This window comes from Bombina bombina, chromosome 6 (genome assembly GCF_027579735.1).
Source record: "Bombina bombina isolate aBomBom1 chromosome 6, aBomBom1.pri, whole genome shotgun sequence".
In the NCBI taxonomy this organism is placed as follows: Eukaryota; Metazoa; Chordata; class Amphibia; order Anura; family Bombinatoridae; genus Bombina; species Bombina bombina.
The window spans coordinates 884001033-884014553 of NC_069504.1; the positions used below are offsets into that span (position 1 = coordinate 884001033).

At 40.7% G+C, this 13521-nt stretch overlaps 1 non-coding gene across 1 annotated transcript; it reads right to left on the reverse strand.

The window, feature by feature from the left end:
• Positions 1–7930: 7930 nt before the first annotated feature.
• Positions 7931–8052, reverse strand: LOC128665424 (small nucleolar RNA SNORD10). The gene has a single exon (XR_008403174.1). It is a non-coding gene; the product is annotated as a small nucleolar RNA SNORD10 (small nucleolar RNA).
• Between the last annotated feature and the right edge of the window lie 5469 nt (positions 8053–13521).

Sequence of the window (13521 nt, forward strand, 5' to 3'; positions counted from 1 at the left end):
TTCTGGGATATTACTCCTCCCCAACAGGAAGTGCAAGAGGATTCACCCAGCAGAGCTGCATATAGCTCCTCCCCTCTACGTCACTCCCAGTCATTCGACCAAGGACCAACGAGAAAGGAAAAGCCAAGGGTGAAGTGGTGACTGGAGTATAAATTAAAAAATATTTACCTGCTATAAAAACAGGGCGGGCCGTGGACTGATCACACTACAGAAGAAAGGAATTTATCAGGTAAGCATAAATTATGTTTTCTTCTGTTAAGTGTGATCAGTCCACGGGTCATCATTACTTCTGGGATACCAATACCAAAGCAAAAGTACACGGATGACGGGAGGGATAGGCAGGCTCTTTATACAGAAGGAACCACTGCCTGAAGAACCTTTCTCCCAAAAATAGCCTCCGATGAAGCAAAAGTGTCAAATTTGTAAAATTTGGAAAAAGTATGAAGCGAAGACCAAGTTGCAGCCTTGCAAATCTGTTCAACAGAGGCCTCATTCTCTGTAATTCTTTCAGGAGGCTGCTGTCCAGCAGTCTCATAAGCTAAACGAATTATGCTACGAAGCCAAAAAGAAAGAGGTAGCGGAAGCTTTTTGACCTCTCCTCTGCCCAGAGTAAATGACAGAGAAGACGTTTGTCGAAATTCCTTAGTTGCCTGTAAGTAAAATTTTAGAGCACGGACTACATCCAGGTTGTGCAGTAGACGTTCCTTCTTTGAAGAAGGATTTGGGCATAAAGAAGGCACAACAATCTCTTGATTGATATTCCTGTTAGTAACTACCTTAGGTAAGAACCCAGGTTTAGTACGCAGGACTACCTTATCCGAATGAAAAATCAAATAAGGAGAATCACAATGTAAGGCTGATAATTCAGAGACTCTTCGAGCCGAGGAAATAGCCATTAAAAATAGAACTTTCCAAGATAACAACTTTATATCAATGGAATGAAGGGGTTCAAACGGAACGCCCTGTAAAACATTAAGAACAAGGTTTAAACTCCATGGTGGAGCAACAATTTTAAACACAGGCTTAATCCTGGCCAAAGCCTGACAAAAAGCCTGGACGTCAGGAACTTCTGACAGACGTTTGTGTAACAGAATGGACAGAGCTGAGATCTGTCCCTTTAATGAACTAGCAGATAAACCCTTTTCTAAACCTTCTTGTAGAAAAGACAATATCCTAGGAATCCTAACCTTACTCCAAGAGTAACCTTTGGATTCACACCAATATAGGTATTTACGCCATATCTTATGGTAAATCTTTCTGGTAACAGGTTTCCTAGCCTGTATTAAGGTATCAATAACTGACTCAGAAAACCCACGTCTTGATAAAATCAAGCGTTCAATTTCCAAGCAGTCAGCTTCAGAGAAGTTAGATTTTGATGTTTGAAGGGACCCTGTATCAGAAGGTCCTGTTTCAGAGGTAGAGACCAAGGTGGACAGGATGACATGTCCACCAGGTCTGCATACCAAGTCCTGCGTGGCCACGCAGGTGCTATTAGAATCACTGATGCTCTCTCTTGTTTGATTCTGGCAATCAAACGAGGAAGCAACGGGAAGGGTGGAAACACGTAAGCCATCCTGAAGTCCCAAGGTGCTGTCAGAGCATCTATCAGGACTGCTCCCGGATCCCTGGATCTGGACCCGTAACGAGGAAGCTTGGCGTTCTGTCGAGACGCCATGAGATCTATCTCTGGTTTGCCCCAACGTCGAAGTATTTGGGCAAAGACCTCCGGATGAAGTTCCCACTCCCCCGGATGAAAAGTCTGACGACTTAAGAAATCCGCCTCCCAGTTCTCCACTCCCGGGATGTGGATTGCTGACAGGTGGCAAGAGTGAGACTCTGCCCAGCGAATTATCTTTGATACTTCCATCATAGCTAGGGAGCTTCTTGTCCCTCCCTGATGGTTGATGTAAGCTACAGTCGTGATGTTGTCCGACTGAAACCTGATGAACCCCCGAGTTGTCAACTGGGGCCAAGCCAGGAGGGCATTGAGAACTGCTCTCAATTCCAGAATGTTTATTGGCAGGAGACTCTCCTCCTGACTCCATTGTCCCTGAGCCTTCAGAGAATTCCAGACGGCACCCCAACCTAGAAGGCTGGCGTCTGTTGTTACAATTGTCCAGTCTGGTCTGCTGAATGGCATCCCCCTGGACAGATGTGGCCGAGAAAGCCACCATAGAAGAGAATTTCTGGTCTCTTGATCCAGATTCAGAGAAGGGGATAAGTCTGAGTAATCCCCATTCCACTGACTTAGCATGCACAGTTGCAGTGGTCTGAGGTGTAAGCGTGCAAAGGGTACTATGTCCATTGCCGCTACCATTAAGCCGATTACCTCCATGCATTGAGCCACTGACGGGTGTTGAATGGAATGAAGGGTGCGGCAAGCACTTTGAAGTCTTGTTAGCCTGTCCTCTGTCAGGTAAATCTTCATTTCTACAGAATCTATAAGAGTCCCCAGGAAGGGAACTCTTGTGAGTGGAACGAGTGAACTTTTCTTTTCGTTCACCTTCCATCCATGTGACCTTAGAAATGCCAGCACTAACTCTGTATGAGACTTGGCAGTTTGAAAGCTTGAAGCTTGTATCAGAATGTCGTCTAGGTATGGAGCTACCGAGATTCCCCGCAGTCTTAGTACCGCCAGAAGAGCACCCAGAACCTTTGTGAAGATTCTTGGAGCTGTAGCCAATCCGAATGGAAGAGCCACAAACTGGTAATGCCTGTCTAGGAAGGCAAACCTTAGGTACCGATAATGATCTTTGTGAATCGGTATGTGAAGGTAAGCATCTTTTAAATCTACAGTGGTCATGTACTGACCCTCTTGGATCATAGGTAAAATTGTCCGAATAGTCTCCATCTTGAACGATGGAACTCTTAGGAATTTGTTTAGGATCTTTAAGTCCAGGATTGGTCTGAAAGTTCCCTCTTTTTTGGGAACCACAAACAGATTTGAGTAAAACCCCTGTCCCTGTTCCGATCGTGGAACTGGATGGATTACTCCCATTAACAAGAGCTCTTGTACGCAGCGTAGAAACGCCTCTTTCTTTGTCTGGATTGTTGACAATCTTGACAGATGAAATCTCTCTCTTGGAGGAGAGTATTTGAAGTCCAGAAGGTATCCCTGAGATATTATCTCTAGCGCCCAGGGATCCTGAACATCTCTTGCCCAAGCCTGGGCGAAGAGAGAAAGTCTGCCCCCCACTAGATCCGATCCCGGATCGGGGGCCCTCAATTCATGCTGTTTTAGGGGCAGCAGCAGGTTTCCTAGTCTGCTTGCCCTTGTTCCAGGACTGGTTAGGTTTCCAGCCTTGTCTGTAGCGAGCAACAGCTCCTTCCTGTTTTGGTGCAGAGGAAGTTGATGCTGCTCCTGCTTTGAAATTACGAAAGGAACGAAAATTAGACTGTCTAGTCTTGGCTTTGGCTTTGTCCTGAGGCAGGGCATGGCCTTTACCTCCTGTAATGTCAGCGATAATCTCTTTCAACCCGGGCCCGAATAAGGTCTGCCCTTTGAAAGGTATATTAAGCAATTTAGACTTAGAAGTAACATCAGCTGACCAGGATTTTAGCCACAGCGCCCTGCGTGCCTGAATGGCGAATCCTGAATTCTTCGCCGTAAGTTTAGTAAGATGTACTACGGCCTCCGAAATGAATGAATTAGCTAGTTTAAGGACTCTAAGCCTGTCCGTAATGTCGTCCAGAGTAGCTGAACCAATGTTCTCTTCCAGAGACTCAATCCAGAATGCCGCTGCAGCCGTGATCGGCGCAATGCATGCAAGGGGTTGCAATATAAAACCTTGTTGAACAAACATTTTCTTATGGTAACCCTCTAACTTTTTATCCATTGGATCTGAAAAAGCACAGCTATCCTCCACCGGGATAGTGGTACGCTTAGCTAAGGTAGAAACTGCTCCCTCCACCTTAGGGACCGTTTGCCATAAGTCCCTTGTGGTGGCGTCTATTGGAAACATTTTTCTAAATATCGGAGGGGGTGAGAACGGCACACCGGGTCTATCCCACTCCTTAGTAACAATTTCAGTAAGTCTCTTAGGTATAGGAAAAACCTCAGTACTCGTCGGTACCGCAAAATATTTATCCAACCTACACATTTTCTCTGGTATTGCAACAGTGTTACAATCGTTCAGAGCTGCTAACACCTCCCCTAGTAATACACGGAGGTTTTCCAGTTTAAATTTAAAATTTGAAATATCTGAATCCAGTCTGTTTGGATCAGAACCGTCACCCACAGAATGAAGTTCTCCGTCCTCATGTTCTGCCACCTGTGACGCAGTGTCTGACATGGCCCTAATATTATCAGCGCACTCTGTTCTCACCCCAGAGTGATCACGCTTACCTCTTAGTTCTGGTAATTTAGCCAAAACCTCAGTCATAACAGTAGCCATATCCTGTAATGTGATTTGTAATGGCCGCCCAGATGTACTCGGCGCTACAATATCACGCACCTCCCTCTGAGCGGGAGATGTAGGTACTGACACGTGAGGCGAGTTAGTCGGCATAACTCTCCCCTCGTTGTTTGGTGAAATTTGTTCAATTTGTACAGATTGACTTTTATTTAAAGTAGCATCAATACAGTTAGTACATAAATTTCTATTGGGCTCCACTTTGGCATTGCAACAAATGACACAGGTATCATCCTCTGAATCAGACATGTTTAACACACTAGCAAATAAACTTGCAACTTGGAAATACAATTCAATTAGAATAATATTAAAACGTACTGTGCCTTTAAGAAGCACAGAAGATCTATGACAGTTGAAAATTAATAAATTGAAACAGTTATAGCCTCAATCCTTGTAAACAACACAACTTTAGCAAAGGTTTAATCCCATTAGCAAAGATAACAAATTCTGAAAGCAGGAAACAAATTACAGAATAAACGTTTTTTATCTCAGTCAAACTATAATTCTCACAGCTCTGCTGAGAGAAATTACCTCCCTCAAAATAAGTTTTGAAGAGCTCTGTAGAGATGAACCGGATCATGCAGGGAATACAATGAGTTGCTGACTGAAATATTTGATGCGTAGTAAAAGCGCCAAAAAAACGGCCCCTCCCCCTCACACACAGCAGTGAGGGAGAACAGAAACTGTCAGAAAACAGATTAAGCAACTGCCAAGTGGAAAAATAGTGCCCAAACATTTATTCACTCAGTACCTCAGCAAATGAAAACTATTTTACATTCCAGCAAAAACGTTAAACATAATCTCTAGTTATTAAACAGCTTTATGTATTTCTTACAGTGTAATTCTAGTGAAGTACCATTCCCCAGAATACTGAAGTGTAAAGTATACATACATGACATTATATCGGTATGGCAGGATTTTCTCATCAATTCCATTGTCAGAAAATAAAAACTGCTACATACCTCTATGCAGATTCATCTGCCCGCTGTCCCCTGATCTGAAGTTTACCTCTCCTCAGATGGCCGAGAAACAGCAATATGATCTTAACTACTCCGGCTAAAATCATAACAAAAACTCTGGTAGATTCTTCTTCAAACTCTGCCAGAGAGATAATAACACACTCCGGTGCTATTTTAAAATAAACTTTTGATTGAAGATATAAAACTAAGTATAATCACCATAGTCCTCTCACATCCTATCTAGTCGTTGGGTGCAAGAGAATGACTGGGAGTGACGTAGAGGGGAGGAGCTATATGCAGCTCTGCTGGGTGAATCCTCTTGTACTTCCTGTTGGGGAGGAGTAATATCCCAGAAGTAATGATGACCCGTGGACTGATCACACTTAACAGAAGAAAATATATATATATTTTTCTCCACCTTTGCCATCTGTTGTAAACAAGTAAAAAGGACAGAATGTATTTTGATAATTGAATACGCCTAGTATCAAAGCATAGGAACGTGGAGGGAAATTCATATACTATCAATACCCTCCACTTAAGTTTTAAAAAAAGTGACATCCGAATTAAAAATGTATTCAGAGAACAACTAACATTTCAATTCCATTATCAAAATGTGAACTCTGTACATGCACAGAGGCAAAAGCTCCTACTGAGCATGTGCAAAATTGACAGGATATACATTATGCATTTTGTGATTGATGGCTGTCACATGATGAATTGAAAAATTTTACATTTGCCAGAAAAAAAACAAAAAAAAAAACTACTCAATTTGAAATTCAAATTGTGCATTTATTGATTATGCAATACTGGTCTTCAGTGGTGCTTTAAATTGGGATCAAAACTGCTAATGAAATAACCCCCACTGCACACACACACTTGGCACTAGACAAACTGCGTGGAGAAGTGATTTGTGCTTGTGTAGTATATACACACATGCTGCTCTTAAAGTGATGGTAAACCCTAGCGTTTGGGAAACGCTAGGATTTACAATCGTAACAAATAAAGGGGACTTTCATTCATGAAGTATAAAATACTTCATTCTGAAAGCCCCTTTATTTGTGATCAGCGTTTGCTGCGCTGAGCTGCTAAAGGCAGCCCACGGCAGAACGCAATTTGGCTGAGAGGTGACGTTTCCACCTCTTAGCCAATAGCCGTGTGCGGGAAATACAGCTTGGCGCCAGGTTTTGTGGTGCCAAGCTGTATTTCCCGCACACGGCTATTGGCTAAGAGGTGGAAACGTCACCTCTCAGCCAAATTGCGTTCTGCCGTGGGCTGCCTTTAGCAGCTCAGCAAACGCTGATCACAAATAAAGGGGCTTTCATTCATGAAGTATTTTATACTTCATGAATGAAAGTCCCCTTTATTTGTTACGATTGTAAATCCTAGCGTTTCCCAAATGCTAGGGTTTATCATCACTTTAAGTAAATGAGCATATTGTACTAAAATCACTGCAAGTTGTAGATCACAGATAAGTTGCAGAACACATGAAGGTAGTGTTAACTGCAGTGGAGCGTGGTCCGTTGATTTGCCATGGGTCTACATTCTGCAGTAGGCACAGGGGAGCTTAGCAGATGGATGAACCGTTGGCTTTTTAGGAGTGAAGAAATTCTTGCAATACTTACCAGCAAATTCATCCATCACTTGAAGTCCATTCTTGACTAACTTCAGATCTGGAAAAGATTAAAGTCCATGAAGAACCACTAATTCACACAGGCCAAACTACCACAGAATTTATTTTAAAGGGCAACAAGTAAGCTGGGAGAATCACAAAATCCAACAGAATAAAAATACCCTTTGTTAAAAAGTTGCAACAAAAAGACCCTAAGGGTTTACTAGATGTTACATATAAGTGGCATTAAACCTCTTTCTTGTGTAAAAAAGCATTGCTTGGTCTGATGCCTAGAGGTTAAATAGCAAAATCTGTAACCTAGGGTTTCTAACTGCAGCAAATTGCCTAAACCAGCGATTTTATTTTCAGGCTACAAGATTTGCTTTCTGCCCTCTCTAGAGTGCATGGGATAATTTATACGTGGGACATTTATACAAAGCCAGGTGTTTAAATGTTCTTGAAAGCATTCACAACACTTGACAAACCCAAGTACAGGGTCAAATGGGGGTCTTCTACTGTAAATGAAATATTAAATTAAAGAACCAAAACATTAGCTATCAGCAGGTGAAATGCTGGTACTTTTGTTTATCGTTTAACATTGGTTCTGACTAGTAACTGGGGAATATAAATTCCAATTAGAGGGATATTTAAAAGGGATATGCAACCCGATTTTCTCATCTGGTTGATTTAAATAGCTCATACAATTTGAAAACACTTTCCAATTTGCTTCTATTTAATTTGCTTAGTATCCTTTGTTGAAGCAGTAATATACTACTGGGAGCTAGCATAAAGCCAAAGACAAGATGCATATATGTGCAGCTTCTGAGCCTACCTAGATATACCTTTCAACAAAGGATATAAAGAACAAATTAAGTAGAAATAAATAAAATTCATTACTGTCCCTTTAAGGGGTTAAGACTAAGTCAAAACACCTAAGTTTGGTGAAGGCTGTTCTCAGACTGAGGTGAAATCATTTCTCAGAGCCCTCTGTAACCACCTGCACACACTGGGCAGGCACGATGCAGAGAGACCCTGAGCATCAGATGACACGCATGGGATCTCATCACTAAACAGCCTCCACTCAGTTTAAACTTGCTAAGACATAATGAAAGCCTTGCAATGATTCTACCGTGAATAACCATAACACATGGAAATATTCAATGTTGTGCAATGTTTAAAGAACTTAATACCTACAATTAAAAAGCCACTTATGGTTAAAGGCAGACAGGTAAACATTTAAATGTATATTGTTGAGTCCCAAGACTCTAGTCGCATGTGTATGTCACTCAAAAAGGAATAGTATACTGGAGGCATTTCCCCAATATTAATATTCAATTTCTATAGAGAATGATTTTAATTCCAATTTGCTTCCATTAACAAATTATGCATTCTTTATTTGCAGTTTCAGGCATCAGCTCCTAGCGAGCATGTGCAAGAGTGACATGAAAAATAAACTGCTCTTCTGAATTCAGTGTAAGTTATTGCATTGTGTTTATTATTGCTCTATTAGGAAATTCTACAGTATTGAATGGTCATAAAGGTTTATAAGGTGCATCGTGTCCTGAAACTTAAGGTCAAAATTTAATGTCTAAATATCTAAGGGACAGTCAAGTCAAAATTAAACCGATTTATTTATGTATGTAAATTTGCTTTGTTCTCTTGCTATTCTTTAAAGGGACAGTCAAGTCCAAAAAAAACACTAATTTTTCAAATAGGCCATGTAATTTTGAAACAACTTTCCAATTTACTTTTATCAACAATTCTGCTTTGTTATCTTGGTATTCTAGTTGAAAGCAAACCTAGGAAGGCACATATGAAAGTTTATAAGCCCTTGAAGGCCGCCTCTATTTACTTTTCACAGCAGGGGAGAGCTAGCTCTTGTAGGCCATATATATAGCATTGTGATCACGCCCGTGGCTAGTGGCACACACTGCAGTAATTGGCTAAAATGCAAGTCAATAGATAATAACTAAAAGTCATGTGATTAGGGGCGGTCAGAAGATGCTTAGATACAAGTTAGTCACAGAAGTGAAGTGTATTAATATAACAGTGTTGGTTTGGCAAAACAGGGGAATGGGTAATAAAGGGATTATCTACCTTTTTAAAAAAACAAAAAGCCTGGTGTTGACTGTCCCTTTAACCCCTTAATAACAGTACTTTTCCATTTTCTGTCCGTTTAGGACAAAGGCTATTTTTACATTTCTGCTGTGTTTGTGTTTAGCTGTAATTTTCCTCTTACTCATTTACTGTACCCACACATTATATACCGTTTTTCTCGCCATTAAATGGACTTTCTAAAGATACCATTATTTTCATCATATCTTATAATTTACTATAAATTTTTTTTATAAAACATGAGGAAAAAATGGAAAAACACTTTTTTTAACGTTTAGCCCCAAAATCTGTTAGACATCTGCAACCACCAAAAAACACCCATGCTAAATAGTTTAAATTTTGTCCTGAGTTTAGAAATACCCAATGTTTATATGTTCTTTGCTTTTTGTGCAAGTTATAGGGCCATAAATACAAGTAGCACTTTGCTATTTCCAAACCACTTTTTTTCAAAAACATAATTTATGTAAGAACTTACCTGATAAATTCATTTATTTCATATTAGCAAGAGTCCATGAGCTAGTGACGTATGGGATATACATTCCTACCAGGAGGGGCAAAGTTTCCCAAACCTCAAAATGCCTATAAATACACCCCTCACCACACCCACAATTCAGTTTAACGAATAGCCAAGAAGTGGGGTGATAAAAAAGTGCGAAAGCATATAAAATAAGGAATTGGAATAATTGTGCTTTATACAAAATCATAACCACCACAAAAAAAGGGCGGGCCTCATGGACTCTTGCTAATATGAAAGAAATGAATTATCAGGTAAGTTCTTACATAAATTATGTTTTCTTTCATGTAATTAGCAAGAGTCCATGAGCTAGTGACGTATGGGATAATGACTACCCAAGATGTGGATCTTTCCACACAAGAGTCACTAGAGAGGGAGGGATAAAATAAAGACAGCCAATTCCTGCTGAAAATAATCCACACCCAAAATAAAGTTTAACGAAAAACATAAGCAGAAGATTCAAACTGAAACCGCTGCCTGAAGTACTTTTCTACCAAAAACTGCTTCAGAAGAAGAAAATACATCAAAATGGTAGAATTTAGTAAAAGTATGCAAAGAGGACCAAGTTGCTGCTTTGCAGATCTGGTCAACCGAAGCTTCATTCCTAAACGCCCAGGAAGTAGATACTGACCTAGTAGAATGAGCTGTAATTCTCTGAGGCGGAATTTTACCCGACTCAACATAGGCAAGATGAATTAAAGATTTCAACCAAGATGCCAAAGAAATGGCAGAAGCTTTCTGGCCTTTTCTAGAACCGGAAAAGATAACAAATAGACTAGAAGTCTTACGGAAAGATTTCGTAGCTTCAACATAATATTTCAAAGCTCTAACAACATCCAAAGAATGCAACGATTTCTCCTTAGAATTCTTAGGATTAGGACATAATGAAGGAACCACAATTTCTCTACTAATGTTGTTGGAATTCACAACTTTAGGTAAAAATTCAAAAGAAGTTCGCAACACCGCCTTATCCTGATGAAAAATCAGAAAAGGAGACTCACAAGAAAGAGCAGATAATTCAGAAACTCTTCTGGCAGAAGAGATGGCCAAAAGGAACAAAACTTTCCAAGAAAGTAATTTAATGTCCAATGAATGCATAGGTTCAAACGGAGGAGCTTGAAGAGCTCCCAGAACCAAATTCAAACTCCAAGGAGGAGAAATTGACTTAATGACAGGTTTTATACGAACCAAAGCTTGTACAAAACAATGAATATCAGGAAGAATAGCAATCTTTCTGTGAAAAAGAACAGAAAGAGCAGAGATTTGTCCTTTCAAAGAACTTGCGGACAAACCCTTATCTAAACCATCCTGAAGAAACTGTAAAATTCTCGGTATTCTAAAAGAATGCCAAGAAAAATGATGAGAAAGACACCAAGAAATATAAGTCTTCCAGACTCTATAATATATCTCTCGAGATACAGATTTACGAGCCTGTAACATAGTATTAATCACGGAGTCAGAGAAACCTCTGACCAAGAATCAAGCGTTCAATCTCCATACCTTTAAATTTAAGGATTTCAGATCCTGATGGAAAAAAGGACCTTGTGACAGAAGGTCTGGTCTTAACGGAAGAGTCCACGGTTGGCAAGAGGCCATCCGGACAAGATCCGCATACCAAAACCTGTGAGGCCATGCTGGAGCTACCAGCAGAACAAACGAGCATTCCTTCAGAATCTTGGAGATCACTCTTGGAAGAAGAACTAGAGGCGGAAAGATATAGGCAGGATGATACTTCCAAGGAAGTGATAATGCATCCACTGCCTCCGCCTGAGGATCCCGGGATCTGGACAGATACCTGGGAAGTTTCTTGTTTAGATGGGACGCCATCAGATCTATTTCTGGAAGTTCCCACATTTGAACAATCTGAAGAAATACCTCTGGGTGAAGAGACCATTCGCCCGGATGCAACGTTTGGCGACTGAGATAATCCGCTTCCCAATTGTCTACACCTGGGATATGAACCGCAGAGATTAGACAGGAGCTGGATTCCGCCCAAACCAAAATTCGAGATACTTCTTTCATAGCCAGAGGACTGTGAGTCCCTCCTTGATGATTGATGTATGCCACAGTTGTGACATTGTCTGTCTGAAAACAAATGAACGATTCTCTCTTCAGAAGAGGCCAAAACTGAAGAGCTCTGAAAATTGCACGGAGTTCCAAGATATTGATAGGTAATCTCACCTCCTGAGATTCCCAAACTCCCTGTGCCGTCAGAGATCCCCACACAGCTCCCCAACCCGTGAGACTTGCATCTGTTGAAATTACAGTCCAGGTCGGAAGCACAAAAGAAGCCCCCTGAATTAAACGATGGTGATCTGTCCACCATGTTAGAGAGTGCCGAACAATCGGTTTTAAAGATATTGTTTGAGATATCTTCGTGTAATCCTTGCACCATTGCTTCAGCATACAGAGCTGAAGAGGTCGCATGTGAAAACGAGCAAAGGGGATCGCGTCCGATGCAGCAGTCATAAGACCTAGAATTTCCATGCATAAGGCTACCGAAGGGAATGATTGTGACTGAAGGTTTCGACAAGCTGCAATCAATTTTAGACGTCTCTTGTCTGTTAAAGACAGAGTCATGGACACTGAATCCATCTGGAAACCCAGAAAGGTTACCCTTGTCTGAGGAATCAAAGAACTTTTTGGTAAATTGATCCTCCAACCATGATCTTGAAGAAACAACACAAGTCGATTCGTATGAGATTCTGCTAAATGTAAAGACTGAGCAAGTACCAAGATATCGTCCAAATAAGGAAATACCACAATACCCTGTTCTCTGATTACAGACAGAAGGGCACCGAGAACCTTTGTAAAAATTCTTGGAGCTGTAGCTAGGCCAAACGGCAGAGCCACAAACTGGTAATGCTTGTCCAGAAAAGAGAATCTCAGGAACTGAAAATGATCTGGATGAATCGGAATATGCAGATATGCATCCTGTAAATCTATTGTGGACATATAATTCCCTTGCTGAACAAAAGGCAAGATAGTCCTTACAGTTACCATTTTGAACGTTGGTATCCTTACATAACGATTCAATATTTTTAGATCCAGAACTGGTCTGAAGGAATTCTCCTTCTTTGGTACAATGAAGAGATTTGAATAAAACCCCATCCCCTGTTCCTGAACTGGAACTGGCATAATTACTCCAGTCAACTCTAGATCTGAAACACATTTCAGAAATGCTTGAGCTTTTACTGGATTTACTGGGACACGGGAAAGAAAAAATCTCTTTGCAGGAGGTCTTATCTTGAAACCAATTCTGTACCCTTCTGAAACAATGTTCTGAATCCAAAGATTGTGAACAGAATTGATCCAAATTTCCTTGAAAAAACGTAACCTGCCCCCTACCAGCTGAGCTGGAATGAGGGCCGCACCTTCATGTGGACTTAGAAGCAGGCTTTGCCTTTCTAGCTGGCTTGGATTTATTCCAGACTGGAGATGGTTTCCAAACTGAAACTGCTCCTGAGGATGAAGGATCAGGCTTTTGTTCTTTGTTGAAACGAAAGGAACGAAAACGATTATTAGCTCTGCTTTTACCTTTAGATTTTTTATCCTGTGGTAAAAAAGTTCCTTTCCCACCAGTAACAGTTGAAATGATGGAATCCAACTGAGAACCAAATAATTTGTTACCCTGGAAAGAAATAGAAAGTAAAGTTGATTTAGAAGCCATATCAGCATTCCAAGTTTTAAGCCATAAAGCCCTTCTAGCTAAAATAGCTAGAGACATAAACCTGACATCAACTCTGATAATATCAAAAAATGGCATCACAGATAAAATTATTAGCATGCTGAAGAAGAATAATAATGTCATGAGAATCACGATGTGTTACTTGTTGCGCTAAAGTTTCCAACCAAAAAGTTGAAGCTGCAGCAACATCAGCCAAAGATATAGCAGGTCTAAGAAGATTACCT